Source organism: Gopherus evgoodei, chromosome 11 (assembly GCF_007399415.2).
Source record: "Gopherus evgoodei ecotype Sinaloan lineage chromosome 11, rGopEvg1_v1.p, whole genome shotgun sequence".
NCBI classification, from domain to species: Eukaryota; Metazoa; Chordata; order Testudines; family Testudinidae; genus Gopherus; species Gopherus evgoodei.
In genome coordinates, this window is record NC_044332.1 from 62,717,191 (window position 1) to 62,739,189 (window position 21,999).

General features: G+C 41.8%; 1 protein-coding gene across 5 annotated transcripts in view; it reads right to left on the reverse strand.

The window, feature by feature from the left end:
- ACMSD (aminocarboxymuconate semialdehyde decarboxylase) overlaps positions 1-21,999 on the reverse strand; it is a 92,272-nt gene that overhangs the window by 66,988 nt on the left and 3,285 nt on the right. For 4 of the 5 annotated variants that reach the window (XM_030580877.1, XM_030580879.1, XM_030580874.1 and 1 more), the window contains exon 2: positions 1,587-1,669. The exons of the other annotated variant lie outside the window; for it this stretch is intronic. The gene's annotated coding sequence lies outside the window, so the exon portion shown is untranslated. The remainder of the gene's footprint in view (positions 1-1,586; positions 1,670-21,999) is intronic. 5 annotated transcript variants of the gene reach the window in all.

Below are 21,999 nucleotides of genomic sequence, written 5' to 3' on the forward strand. Positions count from 1 at the left end.
TATCAGCTGTCAGCACATGTTTGAAAAGTTCTTGTCCAGGCTCATTTAGGTGCCTCTGTCCATGTTACAGAGCAGCATGTGTGCAGAGGATGGAAGACACAGCACAGTTGTGTTACTGTTCTGAGTATAAAGGAGAGTCTATGGCAAAGCATACCTCGTCCTAATCCCCATTTTATTTAGCCCAAATAGGAGGGCCTGCATGGGGAAATGTTGTAATTCAGGAAGAAAGTGCATTGTAATGAGACTGACTCAGCCAAACCATTTATCTCCTGCATGTTTCAATATTTATGTTTACCTAGTTCTTGAGCATCCAGATGCTGCAAAGCCCTTTCCAATACCCCCGACCCCTTAGTTTCTTCCACTTATGCTCAGGTGATGAGCTATCTGGACCCAATTACAGCTATACCTTACTGGAGCCATTAAGAAAAAGAAGAAGTGATGCCACCTGAACTGCAGCTGTCTCAGAAAGTGTGGAGGAATGAGTGGCTCACAGAAGCTCTATTTCAAAATCCCAGCATTGTACATGCAGTCAAAATCTGTGTGGCTGCCCTGACTGCAGCTGCACACAGTTCTAGCAAAATTTTCAGCATGTTTAGTTCAAATTAATCTTTGTGAATTGCCACCATCCTGTGTACACAAAAGATCATGCACCTGTAAGCTCCAGTGTTCGTACATTATTAATTGTACTTCACTACAGCATTAGACGCCTCAGCTCACTGTGCTAGGCACTGCACAGACATGTAACAAAGAGATGGTCCCTGCCCTGAAGAACTTACAGTCTATATAAGTGTGCATATAAGATAATTTGAAAATGTGTCCCTCACTGACTTTTATGAAAGCAGGCTCATGCCCTTGAATCATGAGAAGGCAGGGAAAGGCATGGAGAGTTAATCCAGATAAATGAGGAGAAAATCATAATTAACAAGACAATAATACCAAGCTGATGGACTTAATACAAACAAGAGAGGAACTAAACATTTGCTTTTATATAATGTGCTGTATCTCAAGAGAAAAGGTACATTTACAGGTAAAAAATTTGCTAGAGTAAAACTGAGATATCCTGGAAAATGAAATGACAAAGAAATCTAGGTCTCCCTGCTTAGAAATGATTTCTTTCCTCCTGAATTTGACCTTTTCTGAATGTAGAAGCTTTGGAAAAGAAACTATTCTCTTACTGCCACAAAAATAGTATCTCTCTGATCCCACCATGGTTTGAAGTTGATGCAACCTAACAAGTCATGTTACAAAGAGGGTTGTAACCATACACCCCCAAATATCCATTTACATGCTGATATACTTAATGTGGAAAGAGCCAGACATCTGAAAATAAGACTCCCTTGTCTGAGTGTCAGGCTGTAAAAATTAATTACAATAAATTGAAAGGTATTGCTTTTTTGTAAATACACCAACAATTTCTCAAAATGCTTATTCTTTAAAATAATAATGTGAAAACAAAGTGAATCCAATGGGATTCTTGTGGCTTGAGAGGAGGTACAGAACTCACAATTTGCAGGCTTATGAAATATCAGTGTTCTGTGATGATGAATACATAGTCTAGATGGAAGAAAAGAAGTTGCCTGCTTCACCTGTCAAATTATCTCCTGCCAGTTGATTAATTTGAAGGGCACTGGCATCCGCTCTGATGAAAATCGGCCTGTATTTTAGCCACCTGTGAGAGACAAATTGATTTTTGTCATTACTCTCGTAATATTATTTTTATCTAACCCTAACAATTCCCTAGAATTACTATCTACAGAATCCATTACTTTGGGAAAGCAAGTAGCTTTAAAGTAAATTATTCCAAATCTGAACTGCTACCTCTAAATAGGCCAGACTCTGCGATGTTACCCCTTTAGAAAACATTTGGGTACAAATGGGCAACAGGTTCTGTAAGATACCTGGGAATTCAAATCTCAAACAACCTAGATGAGCTGTATGATTCAAATATCAAACCACACCTTCAGCAAATGAAAAAAAGATTTGGAACACAGGGGGATGTATGCAATTTCTTGATTAGGAAGAACCATCACAGTCAAAATGATTATTTTGCCAAGGACAACTTTTTTGTTTCGAAATCTTTCTATAATCACCCCAGATAAAACTAGCAGAAATACAGAGAATTTATATGGAATAAGAAAACATTGAGAATGAGTGCAGATACTTTACACTGACCGATTAAACCGGGGGTTCTAGCAGTTTCAAATATTAGTACTATCAAGACAGCTAGTTCAAAGCAACAGCTGATTGGAGGTGTTCTAATCCAGATAAACACTAGGTCTTTATTGAACAAGAAAATTGTGGCAGTGCAAATTTTATTAGGGTACTACAGATTAACAAAAAGTCATGTATACGCATTCTTTAAAAAAGCCTTCTCATAAGAACGGTCATATTGGGTCAGATCAAAGGTTCATATAAGCCAGTATCCCATCTTCCGACAGTGGCCAGTGCCAGGTGCCCCAGAGGGAATGAACAGAACAAGGAATCATCAAGTGGTCGATCTCCTGTCATCCATTCCTAGATTCTGGCAAACAGAGGCTAGAGATACCATCCCTGCCAATCCTGGCTACTAGCTATTGATGGACCTATCCCCCATGAACTTATCTAGTTCTTTTCTGAATTCTTTTACAGTCTTGGTCTTCAGAGCATCCTCTGGTAAAGAGTTCCACAGACTGACTGTGCGTTGGTGAATAAATACTTCCTTTTGTTTGTTTTAAACCTGCTGCATATTAATTTCTTTTGGTGACCCTTAGTTCTTCTGTACTCTATGGGTTTGGGATAGAATGGATATAAATCCTTTTTTCATTTGCCAGTGACACTCATTTCAAATAATCCAGATTTTTCAACCCAAATCACAAAAAGGTATTTTAAAGATTAGGAGAGGCATGAAATACATACAGTTGGCCAGCTGTTCTCCAAAGAAACTTTTCTAATTTATTTAGAATTCAGAACTAACTAACTTGCCCGCTCTCCCAATGGTACAGCTTCTGGTTGATTAGGAAACAAAAAAATTACAACTATTTTATATCAATCAATGTTGGCAGACAATTTTCCTATCAAAGAAATGTCCATGTGAGATATAGTGGAAAAAAATTTGGATAGACAAATTATTCTAAAGGAAAGGGCTTTGATCTGAAAAAGAGGACCTGCAACATCAGTTGGTAGCACAATAAAAGGAAATTTCTGTTACTGTTTCAATGGTACCTCATATCAATCACACAGGGAGATGAATGGGGATACATTTTGGAGAAATTGTGGTGAAAGAGGAGATTTTATACATATATGGTGGACATGTCTTATCATTTGTGAGTATTGGGGTGTGATTTGTAACCAGATACTACAAACCGCTGGATATTTATTACCAAATGATCCGGTTGATAATCCTCCTGGGGCTTGACTTCCTAGTGGAAATGGTCTGTGGCAGAGCTCTAACCTTGCTCTCGTGGGTCCTGCACTTCTAGGCGGTTTATGCTAGCCTCAGTGGCTCACTGTGACCCTCCACGTAGCCCTTCTCTCTTTAGGGCCAGGGTTACAGTCTACTGAGCCCTTTTCATCAAAGACCTGCAAGGAGGTTGGTGAGAGAACTCCCACAGTCTCTGTTCAGCCTTCTGTCCTGACAGGGGCCTGACTTCCCCTCCCAGGAGATGTTCCTGTAGTGGTGGGTTGGGGGGAACCCGGGCCTGCCCTCTACTCTAGGTTCCAGCCCAGGGATCCTAATGATAGCAGTTGTTGGCAGCCAACCTTTCACTGCCAGAGTTGCTACATTTCCCTGGGCCACTTCCCCACAGCTCTCTTGCTTCTCCCTTCTTCACCCTTACCTTAGGGCTCCTTTAACGATGGTCTGAAGGTGTCTTCAGTAACCAGCCCTTCAACTGCATTTCCTCACCTTTGGCTCTCTGGCTCTTCCCTGTCTGACTGGAGTGAGCCCTTTTTATAGTATCAGCAGGGCCTTAATTAGAGTCAGGCGGTCACATTAACTGAATGGCCTCACCTGACTCTTTGCAGGTTAATTAGAGTCAGGTGTTCTCATTAGCCTGGAGTAACCCCTGCTCTGGTCAGTCAGGGAACAGAAAACTGTTAATCCAGTGGCCAGTATATCTGCCTTCTGCTATTCTGCTGTACTCAGCTGGCCTGGGTCTATCACACACAAAGCAATGAAGAATTAATCTAATCTCTCATCTGCTAGAACTGCAAGAGTACTGACAGCCTCACAATGAAGGAAAAAATAATCCAAAACTAGAGAAATGGTTAAAAAAAAACATGGGACGTTGTTGTAATGGAAAAATCTATGCATCAGTTACATACCCAGCAAAACAGACAGAGGACAAATAGATTCTTAGATATTTGGTTACTATTTATCCAATACTCAAAGTACATTTGCCTGCAAACAAACAAAAACCGCAAAACCCAGCACACCTGTCAATTTTTTTTACCATGAATGTTTTATAGACTCATAGACTCACAGACCTTAGGGTCAGAAGGGACCAATATGATCATCTAGTCCGACCTCTTGCACAAAGCAGGCCACAGAATCCTACCCATCCACTTCTATAACAAACCCCTAACCTATGTCTGAGTTATTGAAGTCTTCAGATTGTGGTTTGAAGACCTCAAGCTGCAGAGAATCCACCAGCAAGTGACCCATGCCCCACGCTGCAGAGGAAGCCGGAAAACCTCCAGGGCCTCTGCCAGTCTGCCCCGGGAGGAAAATTCCTTCCCGACCCCAAATATGGTGATCAGCTAAACCCTGAGCATGTGGGCAAGACTCACCAGCCAGCACTTAGGAAAGAATTCTCTGCAGTAACTCAGATCCCATCCCATCTAACATCCCATCACAGACCACAGGGCATACTTACCTGCTGATAATCAAAGATCAATTGCCAAAATTAAGCTATCCCATCATACGATCCCTTCCATAAACTTATCAAGCTTAGTCTTAAAGCCAGATATGTCTTTTGCCCCCACTACTCCCCTTGGAAGGCCTTTTCAGAACTTCACTCCTCTAATGGTTAGAAACCTTCGTCTAATTTCAAGTCTAAACTTCCTAGTGTCCAGTTTATATCCATTTGTTCTTGTGTCTACACTGGTACTAAGTTTAAATAATTCCTCTCCCTCCCTAATATTAATCCCTCTGATATATTTATAAAGAGCAAGCATATCCCCCCTCAACCTTCTTTTAGTTAGGCTAAACAAGCCAAGCTCTTTGAGTCTTCTTTCATAAGACAGGTTTTCCATTCCTCGGATCATCCTAGTAGCCCGTCTCTGAACCTGTTCCAGTTTGAATTCATCCTTCTTAAACATGGGAGACCAGAACTGCACACAGTATTCCAGATGAGGTCTCACCAGTGCCTTATATAACGGTACTAACACCTCCTTATCTTTGCTGGAAATACCTCGCCTGATGCATCCTAAAACTGTATTAGCTTTTTTAATGGCCATATCACATTGGCGGCTCATAGTCATCCTGTGATCAACTAATACTCCAAGGTCCTTCTCCTCCTCTGTTGCTTCCAACTGATGTGTCCCCAATCTATAACTAAAATTCTTATTATTAATCTCTAAATGCATGACCTTGCACTTTTCACTATTAAATTTCATCCTATTACTATTACTCCAGTTTACAAGGTCATCCAGATCTTCCTGTATGATATCCCGGTCCTTCTCTGTGTTAGCAATACCTCCCAGCTTTGTGTCATCCGCAAACTTTATTAGCACATTCCTGCTTTTTGTGCCAAGGTCAGTAATAAAAAGTTAAATAAGATTGGTCCCAAAACTGATCCTTGAGGAACTCCACTAGTAACCTCCTTCCAGCCTTGACAGTTCACCCTTCAGTACGACCCGTTGGAATCTCCCCTTTAACCAGTTCCTTATCCACCTTCCAATTTTCATATTGATCCCCATCTTTTCCAATTTAACTAATAATTCCCCATGTGGAACCGTGTCAAATGCCTTACTGAAATCGAGGTAAATTAGATCTACTGCATTTCCTTTGTCTAAATAATCTGTCACCTTCTCAAAGAAGGAGATCAGGTTGGTTTGGCACGATCTACCTTTAGTAAAACCATGTTGTACATTGTCCCAATTACCATTGACCTCAATGTCCTTAACTACTTTCTCCTTCAAAATCTTTTCCAAGACCTTACATACTACAGATGTCAAACTAACAGGCCTATAGTTACTTGGATCACTTTTTTCCCCTTTCTTAAAGATAGGAACTATGTTAGCAATTCTCCAGTCGTACGGTACAACCCCTGAGTTTACTGATTCATTAAAAATTCTTGCTAATGGGCTTGCAATTTCATGTGCCAGTTCTTTTAATATTCTTGGATGAAGATTATCTGGGCCCTCCGATTTTGTCCCATTAAGCTGTTCAAGTTTGGCTTCTACCTCAGATGTGGTAATATCTGCCTCCATATCCTCATTCCCATTTGTCATCCTTCCATTATCCCTAAGCTCCTCATTAGCCTTATTAAAGACTGAGGCAAAGTATTTATTTAGATATTGGGCCATGCCTAGGTTATCCTTAACCTCCTTTCCATCCTCAGTGTTTAGCGGTCCCACTTCTTCTTTCTTTGTTTTCTTCTTATTTATATGGCTATAGAACCTTTTACTATTGGTTTTAATTCCCTTTGCAAGGTTCAACACTACTTGGCTTTTAGCCTTTCTCACTTTATCTCTACATGTTCTGACCTCACTAAGATAGCCTACAAGGAGTGGAAGAAGGGCGAGATTAGCAAGGAAAGCTTTCTGCTTTTTCTTAATCAACTCTACTTGGCTTTTAGCCTTTCTCACTTTATCCCTACATGTTCTGACCTCACTAAGGTAGCTTTCCTTGCCAATCCCACCCTTCTTTCACTCCTTGTAGGCTTTCTGCTTTTTCTTAATCACTTCTCTGAGATGCTTGCTCATCCAGCTTGGTCTACAACTCCTGCCTATGTTTTTTCCCCCTTTCTTGGGATGCAGGCTTCTGATAGTTTCTGCAGCTGCGACTTAAAGTAATTCCAGGCCTCCTCCGCATTTAGATCCACAAGTTCTTCAGTTCAATCCACTTCCCTAACTAATTTCCTTAATTCTTTAAAGTTAGCCCTTAAGAAGTCAAAAACCCTAGTCCCAGATCTATTTTTGTTTATCCTTCCATCTAATTTGAACTGAATTAGCGCTTGATCACTCAAACCAAGGTTGTCCCCTACAACCATTTCTTCTATGAGGTCCTCACTACTCACCAAAACCAAATCTAAAATGGCATCCCCTCTTGTTGTTTCTTCAACTACTTGGTGAAGAAATCCATCAGCTATCACATCCAGAAAAATCTGAGCCCTATTATTCTTACTAGCACTTGTTCTCCAGTCTATATCTGGGAAGTTAAAGTCTCCCATGATCACACAATTCCCATTAGTGTTTACTTCATTAAAACATTAAAGAAGTCTCTATCCATATCCAAATCAGATCCTGGTGGTCTGTAGCACACCCCAAACACTATCTCAGGAGGGGCTCTAGTAGCTTTCTTTCCCAGTGTGATTTTTGCCCAGACAGACTCTGTCTTATCCATTCCATCACTTATTTCTTTACAGTTAACCTCATCATTGATATACAATGCTACTCCACCACCTTTGCCTTTATTTCTGTCTTTCCTAAACAGCACATAGCCTTCAGTCAGTCATGACTACTATTCCATCATGTTTCTGTTATCCCTATAATATCCAGGTTCACTTCCTGCACCAGTAGCTCTAGTTCCTCCATTTTGTTACCTAGGCTCCTCGCATTAGTGTACAGACATCTTAATTTTTGCTGTTTGGCTTCACTGACATTCTTTACCCAGTTAGGCATAGACATTCTACCACCAGCATCACCTGTTAGACTGGTATCTACACTACCCTTCCTCCTTATGTCAATTCTTCTGTCCACGGCTGTATCCCCTCTTACTTTGTTTTCTTCCCTCTCAAGGTTAAATTCCGGTGTGGAGATCTCCTGGACATCTCCCAACCATCTCCCCCAAATTCCTAGTTTAAAGCTCTCTTAATCAGTTCGGCGAGCCTCCATCCTAGAAGTCTATTTCCCTCCTTACTCAGGTGAAGTCCATCCCGAGAGAACTGTCTTCTGTTCATAAATGCTTCCCAGTGGCCGTACATCCCAAAGCCCTCCTTATAGCACCACTGCCTGAGCCATCTGTTGATCGCCATAATCTTGTCACACCTTTGTTGTCTTTCTCTAGGAACCGGCAGAATCCCACTGAAGATCACCTGAACCTCGATTTCCTTAAGCGTCTTCCCCAGTCTGGCATAGTCTCCCTTGATACGTTTGAGCAATAATCTAGCCGTATCATTCATTCCCACATGAAGGACAATCAACGGATTCTTTCCCGCTCCCGTTAGGATCCTTTTCAGCCTCAGGTCCATATCCTGTATCTTAGCACCCGGCAGACAGCACACCCTTCTGTTCTCTGGATCAGCTCTAGTTACAGGCCTGTCTATTCTTCTCAGTAAGGAGTCCCCAGGCACGTAGACCTGCCTTTTCCTGGTGACAGTGTGATTCTCCGGTCTATCCCCTGCACCCACTGGCTGCAAGTCCTCTCGATTCCCATTCACCCTTGCAATCCTCCTGGGGCTCATATTTGGTGTTGCCTCCGTTGACTCCTCCCCTCTTCCTGTAGGACTAACAGCTCTTCTCTTTTTCCTTGCCCTCTCTCCTTCAGCGACCACCTGCTGTGCCCCTTCTTCATTTTCCAACTCTGCAAACCTGTTCCTGAGTTCTATTCTTCCTTCACTGGCCCATCTTTTCCTCTGCCTAGTTCTTTTAGTCACATGCTTCCACCGTCCACTTTCCTCACCTAGCAGTCTCTCCTCAGAATTCTTTGGTCCTGCTTCCATCTGCAAGTCTGAGCTTATCCCTTCAGACACACTTGGTTTGATAAATATGAGTGGAGCCAGTAGTTTCACTCAGCTTAATAAAATCATAAGAAGCAACAAATCCTGGTGGTGGAAAGAGGGTCACTCTGTAATATGGTAACTTCCTGCTAAAGAGAGATTTGATTACCATATTACCACATAATGTTTCTTTAAACAAAATGTTTAATAAGCTCAGTGTTGTAGTGATTAATATTTTATTTTTGAGCATTACATGGCAATGACTTGTAAACCCATTAAAGCTTCCTAAATAAACTTTCTAAACACCCAAACTCAGAAAAACCCCAAACCAAAACAAACATAACAACCACTTCCCCATATTCATTAGATCTCTGCTCTTTTGATGATAGCACTTTGCGTTTTTATTCTTCCTTCATTGGTACAGTGGCATTTATCAATACTTGGGGCTCGCACTTGCTAGGTGTTTTTTATTTGCATGAAGCAGCATCAATATCATACAGAGGGAGAACGAGCGGGTAGCTGATATTATTTGCCCTCAATTTTACAGAGGTCACTGTGTGCTACATGCTATTAGGGTCATTAGTTCAAGATGTGCATGTTATAGGTGACATTTCATATCCCAAGGATAACACACTTGTTCCATTTTACTCCACAATTACTTCTTTACTACATGCCCTTGTTTTGTATTTATTTGCAAAGATTAAAAAAACGCCAAAGAGAAAAGAATTTTTCGGCCTTAAATATATTGAAGACAACACCAATACAGGAGGAAACAAGTAACTTAACCTAGACACAGAAACCTTAATGGATAATTTAACAAATCTGTTTTGCAGCTTCTGGGATTAATAGCTGTGTTGTAATATTCTTTTAATTTAATTTTTAAATTTGGTGAAATTTAATTTAAATTTAAACTGGTGAAAAATGCCAGACTGACAGGCCTAAGAGACTGAATCAGGCAAAGGGATTTAGATACATTTCTTCAATTAATTTTAATAGAAAAGTGATAGCTAACTACTCAAGACAGATTTCAAAATCTCAACCTCAGTTTCTTTTACTTATCCACAGAACAGGAACAGCATAAGCATCAACAATGCAAACTTCCTCACACTGTTCCCAATCCTGTGGCCCATTCAATCCTCAGCCTGTTTGCTGAGCATGACAACAGGAGTAGCAATTAGTGCCAGTTGTGGTGGTGGTGGTGATTTTTGCAGGATGGTTTCCTTCCTGTCTATTGGGACTGACAGTTTTTGCTTCAGACATATCTTCCAAGATTGAATGGGCTACTATTACGTGCTGTTGTAGACTGAGGACAGAGACAGATTGATGTAAATAACAAGTGAACACTCTCCTTTGAATGTCAGGCTGGAGCCATTTAACAGAAGCAAAGGAATAAAGCAACAGTGCTTGTACTAGCATACTGCAAAACAATGCCTTAGAGAAATAGGATGCATAGATACCAGAAATAAGCAGTTTTTCTTAGTTTAGGAGATGCATGAGACATGGCCTTGCACACAGACATGGCTGAACGAAAACAGTATGGCCTTTACAGCTGCTTCTTAAAACACAATTAAATTGTTACTGCTGAACCAGTCCACCCACTTTCTTCATAGAGTACTCTTAACTTTTCCTAAGTGTGGTCTCATGCTGCACTCAGGATATAGAGCAATGTGGAGCATTTATTAGGTAACACCAGTAAAAGCCAAACAAACTTCACTCTCAGGAATCTCTGAATGCAGCATTGTACTCTACTAATTCCTACAGAAGTGTTCAATCACTTGTGTTAAAAAGAAAAGGGAATTATTGTAAATCTAGAATAGATGCAATTCTTTAACCCTGAACAAGCATAATATATAAGGCTACTCTGGGACTTGTTTACAGTTAAGATGGATATAGTTCAACTGCATTTAGAGTGAAGTAGAACAATAAACATTCTATACTTCTGTAGTGATCATTGTCACACAGAAGGACCAGCACATGTTTTGCTATTCACACTCTTGGTTCTACCTGTAACCATTTACATTAAAAACCAGGAGTGCTCAAGTGCTTCCACTCTTTCTTCTCCTTCTGTACCAGTACTATTTATGGGAACACACACTAACTGAAACAGAGAGTCTGTAACTCAGAGATATAGGCCACTCTACAGCCAAAAGATTACTCACACTCTTAGGGAAAATGTCTACTTCTAGGAAGAACAGGAATGATGGGCCTGATCCAACTTCCATCAAAATCAATGAGAATCTTCCCATTGACTTCAGTGGGAGCTGGATTGGGCCCTGAGTGAAAAAGAGTTAGAAACTGACAGACTTTTTTGTCCTTTCAGTGAACTCAAGGGGTGGATTAAAAAGAAAGAAAGTAGTACTACCCAAAAAAAAAAATCACAGAAAACCTGGACCCATGCAGATGACAAAACAATCCAGCTAAATAGAAAAAGAGAATTTATCTTCAGCCACTGTTGCTATTGTGCTAGGACCTAAGTGACCTTTCACTGTTTGAAATCACCTTGCTGTGGACACCAAAATATCATTCAGATCATAGACAAGCCGAGCTGTGAACAAAGATTCTATTAAGAAACATTCTGCATTCTAGTCACAGTGTGTTTGAATCTCTCAGCACTCGCAGAGAGAAGCCATCCAAAAGTCTATCTGGCAAGTATTTATGGAGGCTGCTTCTCGGTCATTTATTGTGATTATTTTTGGATTCTCCTGCTTTATGGCCAGCAAAGATGGGGGAAAATAGCAAGAATATTTGAGGACCAAGATACAAGCCCTGTAAATAATACAGCTAGTAGGGAAAAAGTCTTCCCTTGTTTATTAAGCCTTTTCCATTTGCTGAAGAACTTGCAGTCCCTGCACATGGGGTCTCACAGAAATCAAACAGCCAACCTGAGAACAGAACCCAGGTATCATAAGCTCCCTGATCTAAGCCCTGTCCACTGAAACACACTGCCTCCATGGGCTGTAGGAGATGATGCCCTTGAAATGCCAAGAGAAATAAGGGGTGCTGATGGTTTGGGAATAGAACAGGACTACTTGTGGCACTTTAGAGACTAACAAATTTATTTGAGCATAAGCTTTCATGGGCTACAGCCCACTTCTTTGGATGCATAGAATGGAACATATAGTGAGGAGATATTTATACACATACAGAGAGCATTAAAAGGTGAGAGTTGTCTTACCAACTCTGAGAGGCCAATTAAGTAAGAGAAAAAACTTTTGAAGTGATGATCAGAATAGCCCAGTACAGACAGTTTGATAAGAAGTGTGAGAATAATTACATGGGGAGATAGAGTCAATGTTTGTAATGGCTCAGCCATTTGGGAAATAGCTCCCAATCATAGTGATGGGTCAGGCTCTGTTTCCTAATGGCTGGCTTCGATACACAATGATTTAAATTAGATGCCTTGTTTGAGGAGAGGAATTTAATTGTGGTGCTTCTTTATGTTTTGGATTTTGCTTTGGTAAATACAAAATAGATCACAACCCCTCCCCCTCCAGCCCTTGAGCCCAGGGTAGGAAGTGCAGTGGCAAAATATCAAGGCAAGAGAGCCATTTAAAATAAAATTTTCATACCATCGTCAGTTTCCTGCTCCTACAGCCCACCCCTAAGAGCAGAGACTCATTGTGCAGTACAAACACAGGAAGTCAACACCCCTGCCCTGAGGAAGGTACAGCTTAATGTGAAACAAGCAATGGCAATTGAGGGCTACTAGCCAAAGGAAGGGAAGTAGGGAAGGAGGATGAGGATACTGAAGATACTGGTTATGTAGGTAGGTATTGTACAGTTCATGGTTCTTGAGGGGTCCAAATCATCTGCAAAGTGTTTTTATTTTACATTAGATGGGTGTCCTTAAGTACTTAGCCATCACTATTAGTCTGATTTCTTGTAGATGTCAAAGCAATATTGCATCTTGGGAAGGGGACCTGCAGGGAGAGAGTAGTGGCTTATAGTCTTATTTGTCTCTCTGTTTATATTAAAAATCCTTCAATATGGAGTTTGGGAAACTGCTTCCTACTGACTCTCCCCCCAACCCCAAGTACAAAACAAAATTGATAAACTAATTGGTTTATGGAGGGGATAAGGAGAGATGGAGGAACCTTAATGACATCTACAGCACAGGCAAAAAGATGGAAGTTAAATAGCCACCTGAAAGGCTAAGAATGGAAGAAATATTACACACATACTTTCAGACATACTACATTGAACAGTACACTTGATCTGGAGCTCATTTGTGTGCTCTCAGGCAGCACCAGGAGGAGGACACCCTTCTTGGCCAGCTCGGGGCACCCTGCCCCATCTTCCCAGGAGCATAGAGGCCCGTGAAGAAAAGAAGAGCTACTGATAGATTGTGGATAGGGGAGGCTAGAAAGAGGAAGAAAGTCTGAGCCAACACCATTTTTCACAATGGGCAGTGTAACCTTTTTGTTGGAATGGTCCCAATTAATATTCTGTTGTTACGAGTAAAGGTGCAAAAAAACAAAAACAAAAAACAAAACACCCCAACTTAGTTTTTAGGTTCGAGCCTCTAGAAAATGTATTTAGTATAGGACCTCTGGGTGACACTTTGAATGATATAACCAGACCTTATTAAAAGAAAAATGAGTAGTTAAGCAAACAGGCAGGCAGTTACTACTTACATAAATGCTACTGTTACACTCACACTCAAGATGAATTGGTGGATCAATGCAGGGCCAGCCCACAACATTTTGGCACCTGAGATGGGAAGCTCAAATGACGCCCCCCCTGCCCCTCGCTTGGGCCAAAACTTTTAAAGGTCTCAATTCTGCCTTCTTCCTGTTCCACCTGAAGGTCCACAGTCTGGGCCAGCTCATACTCTATTGAGATGGTTGCAAGGGCGAGCAGCCTCTCCTGTGTCACTGTGGAGTGTAGATGTGTTTTTATCATATTCAGCTTGGAGAAGCTGCATTCTCCACTGGCAACTGTTACAGGAAATGTTAGAAGTATGAGCAGAGCAACAAAAGCATTTGGAAAGAGGGTGGTCATCTTATTTGTGCACATATATTCCAAAACAGCCTTTGGAGTTGATCCCGCTGAAATGTATCTTGAAAGGGCTTTCAGTTCATCACCTAAATCACTCACATCAATATTGCGCATGTCATCATGTGTCAACACTGTCTCTAGTGCCCTGCATTGCTGGTATAGGTCTTCTTCAGGTTTAGTGAGGATTTTTGGAATATCATCCAACATCCCAAATATACTGCTGTGTTCCTTGTGCTGCATGAAACTTCTTCAACTGACTGTATTGCACAATCTAGCACCTGGTTAAAGAATTCAACTTAGAATTGTTTGGGGTCTCTTATGGGATTATCCTGTGCCTCGTAATCAAAATATCGTCTTCTTCTTCAGTGACTCTTGTATTCTTGAATGGCTGGGAAAATAGCTTCAGTGCGAAGTTCCTCTCCCACCTTCTGTGCACTCTTCAGAACGTTTTAAATCCCTCATCTGACCGGTAAGACTGTAGGTATGATTTTGCTTTGTCCAGTTGTTCCATTGCTCCAGATATATCAAGGTCAACACCTTGGAGTCTCTTGCTTAGAACATTTATTTCAAACGGTATGTCATGCCACAACACTAAGTCACATAGAAATTTGAAGTTATGTATGTTTCTGGTGATTCCATTTCCGTCTGCCACTGTTCTCCCACGAACAGTTCCTGTCATAGCATTATCCTCCATAATGGCAACCATGGCACCATCTAGCTTCCCAATTTGGTGTTTGATAGGCTTTATCGCCTCCACTCGATTTTCCCATCGTGTGGCACTCAGTGGTTTCAGTGTCAGAGAGGATGTTCCCAGACGTTGCTTCAAAATTTGCCATCAGTGAGTTGATGCAAAGAAAACTAGATAGATGCTTTGAATTATATTAAAAAATTCAGCAGCCTCACTAGAAGCTGATGCTGCGTCACTGACCACCAAGTTCAGTGAACGAGAACTGCAGGGGACAAAAAAAGCTAGGGGGTTTAACTCTCGGATCCGTGTCTGCATTCCTCTGTTCTTTCCTCTCATGTTGGCACCATTATGGTAGCCCTGACCTCTCATGTCAGCTATTGCAATTCCCATATCTTCCAGCTTTTTAAGGAGCACATTTGTCATACCAGCTCCTGTAGTATCATCAGTATCAATAAATTACAGAAAATGCTCTCTGACAGTCACCATTGCACGGACATTTTCACTAGGTTCTGTTGTTGTTACAAAACGCACCATTAAAGTCATTTGTTCCGTATGGCTGATGGAATGGAAAAACTGTCTTATGAAAGGAGACTCAAAGAGCTTGGCTTGTTTAGCCTAACCAAAAGAAGACTGAGGGGAGATATGATTGCTCTTTATAAATATATCAGAGGGATAAATATCAGGGAGGGAGAGGAATTATTTAAGCTTAGTACCAATGTGGACACAAGAACAAATGGAAATAAACTGGACACTAGGAAGTTTAGACTTGAAATTAGACGAAGGTTTCTAACCATTAGAGGAGTGAAGTTCTGGAACAGCCTTCCAAGGGGAGTAGTGAGGGCAAAAGACATCTAGCTTAAAGACTAAGCTTGATAAGTTTATGGAGGGGATGGTATGATGGGTTAGCCTAATTTTGGCAATTAATTGATCTTTGATTATTAGCAGGTAAATATGCCCAATGGTCTGTGCTAGGATGTTAGATGGGTTTGGATCTGAGTTACTACAGAGAATTCTCTCCTGGGTGCTGGCTGGTGAGTTTTGCCCACATGCTCAGGGTTTAACTGATCACCATATTTGGGATCAGGAAGGAATTTTCCTCCAGAGAAGATTGGCAGAGGCCCTGGAGGTTTTTCGCCTTCCTCTGCAGCGTGAGGCACGGGTCACTTGCTGGAGGATTCTCTGCACCTTGAGGTCTTTAAACCATTATTTGAAGACTTCAATAACTCAGACATAGGTTAGGGTTTCTTACAGAAGTGGGTGGGTGAGATTCTGTGGCCTGCATTGTGCAGGAGGTAAGACCAGATGATCATAATGGTCCCTTCTGACCTTAAGTCTAAGAGTTTATGTCAGGTGTGCAGCCCAGAATAACAGAGTAATATCCTGCTGACTTCAGATCTGCCATAATCTTCTGTTTGACTTTTGTTGCCAGTAACTGTATGATCTCATTTTGAATTGTTTTTCCAAGGTAGTGGTGTGTGTACATTTCTTCGGTGGTGACACTTCTTAGATGCTCCTGGAGTACAGCATCAAACTCAGCCATCAGCTCCACAATTTTAAGGAAGTTTCCATTGTTTGGCACATACAGCTGATCTGAAGTGCCATGCAGTGCTAGATGAATTGGTGGATCAATTCTTGGGTAGCAAGCACTGTCACAACGGCAATGAGTCTTTTCAGAACATTTTGCCAGTAAAGAGACTCTGATGCAATCTTTTCTTGAAGCTGATTCATCTATGGAGGCCTTTAACCTTACTCTCATCTTAAGCTTTTTCCACCTGTGGAATGCTCTCTGGTGATTTGCTGCCTTCTCATGGAATGCCAGATTTCTAGCTAGATTTTTCCAGGCCTTTGTTTCTGTAGAACCAAATGTGGCTGGAACATTAGACTGGAAGAGTTTGCAACAAAAACAGTATGCAGCATTCTGGGTTTTTTGAGTACATAAGCCATGGCAGCTCTCTACTTTGTCACTATTGGGAATTTCACACCAGTAATGTGTTGGATAAAAACTTCTATTTTCATTGTCTTTGGGGAACATGAAGTTTTTCACTCGATGTGGCCCATGCAGTACAAGGAAGTCCTTCAGGCTACTGCTCAAGTGGGTCCACAGTCCTGGATCATCTAGACTTAAGGAACTAGACTCAGCAGCAGCTGTTTCTTGCATGTCCACCGCACTCTTCTCTGATCTACACTTTTCTTCAGAAATGTACATCCATTTGAGATGGATATATGGATGCTGCAGTAGCTGCCAGGTCACCTGCACTCTGACTAACTGGAAGATCAGGCATCTCCTCACCACGCACATTCTCACTGGGGCCGGAAGGCTCACCATGAACATTTGTGTCTATGTATCTCAGGAGAGCTCCTTCCTTCTTTGATAGAAAAGCTTCCTTTGCTTTTTTTTTTCTGAAGAAAGAAGGGCGTTTGCTTCTTTCACTCATGATTGCTGTTCTGTGCCAGCTATAGTGGTTCTCAACACTCAGTTGAAGGGGACAAATAAGCAGGCTGGTAACAGGGCCTGAGTGAGGGAAGATATCAGCGTCTTAAGGGCCTAACTGGCTCCTACTACTTCAGTTGACTTCCTGTTCTCCTCAAGTGGGTTTGGGGAAGCAGCAGGAAACAGGAAGCTCCTTCAGAAGCTGGTGTTAATCAGTCCAGACTCCTGGGGGTGCTAGAGAGGTCTAGGCTCCTTGGGGTGCTCCTCCTCCTCTCTCTCTCTGCAGCTCCTGCTGCTTTCTGTTATTCCCTCTCACCTTTTCTCCCGCCTGCCTGTTAGGTCCTTCCTCCAGCACAGCACTTCACCATCTCTGTGCATCTAGAGCAGAGAGAATACATATGCACCAGCAGCAGACACAATCTTCTACACTCTGGGTCCTACTGGCACCCCCTCCCCACCCCCCTAGCTGGCATTTGAGGCGGCCGGCTCAGTTCACCTTATGGTAAGGTCAGTCCTGGATCAACGGGTGATCAGTCCAGTGACAACAGAGTGAAGTACAGGCAGTCCTCGACTTTACGATGTTCGACTTTCAACGATTTTAAACTTATGATGCTTCCGAATTGACACACTCATTCAATTTACAACAATTGGTTTCAACTTTACAAAGTTTGGTCCCACAGTGGAATGGATTGCGGTTTTGAGTTACCATGTTTTGACCTATGATGCAATTTTCAGGAACCAATTGTGTCATAAGTCCAAGGACTGCCTGTACAGCCTTGTAATCCTGGAACCTAATGGTACCCTTTATATGTTAATTGGAACTCTCTCACAATTTAGCAAAATTATTCCTCTTATATTCCATTATAATACAAATTAATATCAAACTGCCCTTTACCATAATTATATTTCTACCATCTTCTTATTGGCTCTTTACATTACACATTATTTAAATTAACTTCTGCACCAATGTCCTTCAATATATACAATTTACTAAAACATTCATAATTCTCAAAAAACATTTATTACAAACCTTGCTTAAACCAGTAAACACCAAAACATAACAGTAACATAACCCTGGGACAAGTCCTTGCTAACTCTTACTTTCCCATAACACTTTGTCTCCAATGTATCTTTGATGTTTCTCACAACAGCAACTTCCATTTCCTGTACTCCTCTCTACTTAGGCTAACTTAGGCCCAAAACCTAACTTCTACTTATTTTTTAACCTAAACCATCATATAGACTATAGCAAGGGAAAGAACAGAAAGGGGCCAGCAGCTCTAGCTAACTCTGCTCCCTTCCTTGCAACAATGGTGTCTGCTCAGGCTGCTGGCCTGTCATCCCCGAACCAAACACCATCATACACCTTTCTCAGGCACCTGTGCCCTTCCCTTCACAGGATAGGAAGAGAGGAGCAGAGGACCCAGAGCTGCTGATGGAGAAGGAGTAGTGGAGGTGGAGCCAAGCAGATAGGGAAAGCCTATATTAATTGTACTAGGGAAGTAGGGAGGAGATCCTGAAATAATTGTCCTGGGGAGGGAAGGGGGAGCTGCAGAAGTTGTACTGCTGAGCATTATTTGAATTGGAGGGGCATAAATTGAATTGGGGGCAGCTGAGCCAGGACCACCACTCCTTCCTCAAATCCCCCTCTCCTGATGACCCACAAGAAGCCCGTATTGGGATCCTCTCTCCACCCTGGCCAAGGCTTAAGCAGCCTGGGCAGGGTGTCTCCCCGAACCCTCTGCTGCTCACCTTCAGCAAATTGCAGAACTGAGAAACCTTAACAACAGATTTTAATGAAAAACAAGCATTATGATCTACTACTTATGGTGTGATGTTACAAAATGTAAGTGTTCTACATTTTGGTCATTCATTGTATGTGTCGATGGTTTGTGTCTCACATTAGCAGGTTCCAGTGTTGAGAAGTACGCATACATAGTCTCTAAAAATAACCTACTTTCATTGTATGGATTTGTTTGAATTTGTTTAGAAAAATATCTCAGACTATTTTATATAAGAATATCTTTTAACTCAAATAATTAAAATGTTACTACACCTCTACCTTGATATAACGCTGTCCTTGGGAGCCAAAAAATCTTACTGTGTTATAGGTGAAACCATGTTATATTGAACTTGCTTTGATCCACCAGAGTGTGAGGACACCCCCGCCCCCAGAGCAATTGCTTTACCACATTATATCCAAATTCATGTTATATCGGGTGGCGTTATATTGAGGTAGTGGTGTATTTTATCTTAAATACCCATTTGATGAGAAAAACAACATACATAGGGCCTTGTGGTGTTGCATATTAATATAGAGCTCACAACTGGAGAAAGAGCACTGGGTTCATAAACACTGCAAGGGAGTAAGGATGAAAAGGGGATTAAGGTGAAAGGATACAGGACCTTGCTTAGGGAGGATGCAGGAGCAAGGGAACAACATGCTTGGACAACCAAGAACACCAAGCCCTCTCTCCACAGCCTCCTAATGTAACCTCCTACCCCACAACACTGCAAAAGCACCAATTAAGTAACTCCGCTAAATAATGGCATTTCATAGGCTTCTATGAAAGTTTAAAAATATCAGCTTGCATCACAACCCTTAATTTTTATTGAAATGTAGTTTTCCTATTTAATTAATTTATGTTTTAAAGTACAGTTAAATACATCTTGAGGATTAGCACCCAGGATTAAGAGATATAATATACATTTAGGCTATTTGGATATTCATATTTCAGTAAACATTTCCAAACAGGTCCTATTAAACCATTAGAAAGAACTTCTCTTTCTAATGAAAATGCTGACTATAGTAAGCATGAAACACCTCCCCTAGATTCTGGTAGCTTAAAATATAACCTGTGTGTTTGTGCAAACTCTCGCTTGCCTTTCCATATTCACCACATTTGATTATTACCAGCACTGATGAAGGAAAATGCTATTTGGGTACAAATCTCTATTTAGTCATTGCTAACAATCAGGAAAGTAAAACAGAATAGCTATGACCAAGTTATTGGTTTTTGGCAGTGTTTATTTTCCCTCCCATGCCTTGGAGGTTTTTAAAAGACAGTATTTCTTGTATTCCTCTGAAGCCTTGGATGTGTTAGACTAGTGGACTGAGCACAACCTAGGGACCAGAAAGTGTTAAATTCTAATTAATTCTCCTCTGACTTGCCATGTGTCTTTGGGGAAGTCTTTTAGGGCAAAATTTATATACATGCACACCATGCCCTCCCATTCATGAATGGTAGATTTGATTTTGGGATCCTGCCCCAGCTCTCTCCCATTAGAGACCTAAAAAGTGAGGTACCTAAAAGCAGTGGAGATTTTTTGAAACTGTGGGCACTAACCTCTCTGTGCCTCAGTTTTCCATTACCTACAATGGGAATAGTAACCCTTCTCTTCTTCACTAGTGTGCTTTGAAAATGAAAGAAGTGTTAGCTTCTGCCCTGGATAAGAAAAGACTGCAGTTTCCGACAGTTATTGAATAACTCTTCTCCTGAAGTACATGTTAAGGAAACTTCACAGGGCGATGAAGTTTGTGGAAGTTATGCGGAAGGGCATAGGGGGCTGTAGGGGATGATTTAGGTGAGGGGAGCATGTGGGGTGAGGAAGGGCAGGGTGTAGGTAAGTTTGTGGAGGTTATGTGGGAGGGCATGGGGGGCTGTAGGGGATGATGTAGGGGAGGGGAGCATATGAGGTGAGGAAAGGCAGGGTGTAGGTAAGTTTGTGGAGGCTATGTGGGAGGGCATGGGGGCTTCAGGGCCGTCCTTAGGATTTATGGTGCCCTAGGTGGGATTATTAAACTGGTGCCCCTGTGCCTGTCTTGCTCTTAGCAACACAAACATAAGCTTACAGTATTGGAAATCTTGCCACATGCATGTTATTAAAACCAGTTTAACTTAATTAAGCACACTGTAATGCTGATGGACTAGCACTAAAGAAGTAGCACTATGGGAAAAATTCTGATTTGACAAAATGATGCAAATAATGCAAATATAATTTTTTAAATTTGTCAACATTGTATTGGAAATTTATATGAAGACGTATTAAAACAATGATTAGTTTTTAATTAAAAGCAATCTTTCTGGCTTTTTTGGCTGCAAAGTCAGTAATAATGTCATCGTATGACAAAGACAAAGTGATGTCTTGTTCGATTGCAAGAATAGCAAGACCAGTCACATGTTCCTGACTCCTTGTAGAGCAGAGATAGTTTTTAATGAGCTTTAGTTTTGAGAAACTCCGTTCTCCTGATGCTACTGTTACAGGAATTGTCAGTAGAATACGAGTGGCAATGTACACATTAGGATATATGTCAACAAGTTTGCTAGTATGAATAAACTGTACAATGTGCATCATCGATTTTGCCTGTGGCAACAACTCAATTCTTCGTACAGTTCAAGTCCATTTAAATCAAAATGATCACCATGCTTCAGCAGGCTCTCTAGGTCAGGGGTTCCCACCATGGCGCCCGCAGGGGCCTCTCAATGCACCCGTGTACTGGCTGGAGGACGAGCATCTGCCAAAAAGCCGCTGAAATTCGGCGCATTTCGGCGCCGACGCCTCTGGATAACACTGCTTGCCACCAACAAGCAGCGTCATCCAGAGGTGTCACCGCTGAAATGCCGCCGAATTTTGGCAGCATTTCGGCAGAGGCTTGTCCGCCACCACAGTCCTTCGTCTGGTGCCTGCCAGACGAAAAAGTTTGGGGATCGCTCCTCTACGTTCTTGCACTTTGTCATTAGTTCTCTTGTTTTCCTATTTCGTTGAATTTAGTCCCGCTCAGCCCGCTGCCAGCTGAGTGAATGGAACCCCAGGCTGACAGCAGGTTGAATGGCTCAGACAAGGTCTCAGCCGCTGGCCTGCTCAGCCCGCTGCCAGCCTGGGGTTCCTTGGGGTCCCCAGACCAGCAGCGGGTGCTGAGTGGGGCTGGCGGCCAGACCCCAGGTGGCAATGGGGCAGCAGCCAGAACTCCAGAGCAGTGGCGGGCTGAGCCACTCAGCCTGCCACTGCGTGCCATCAAA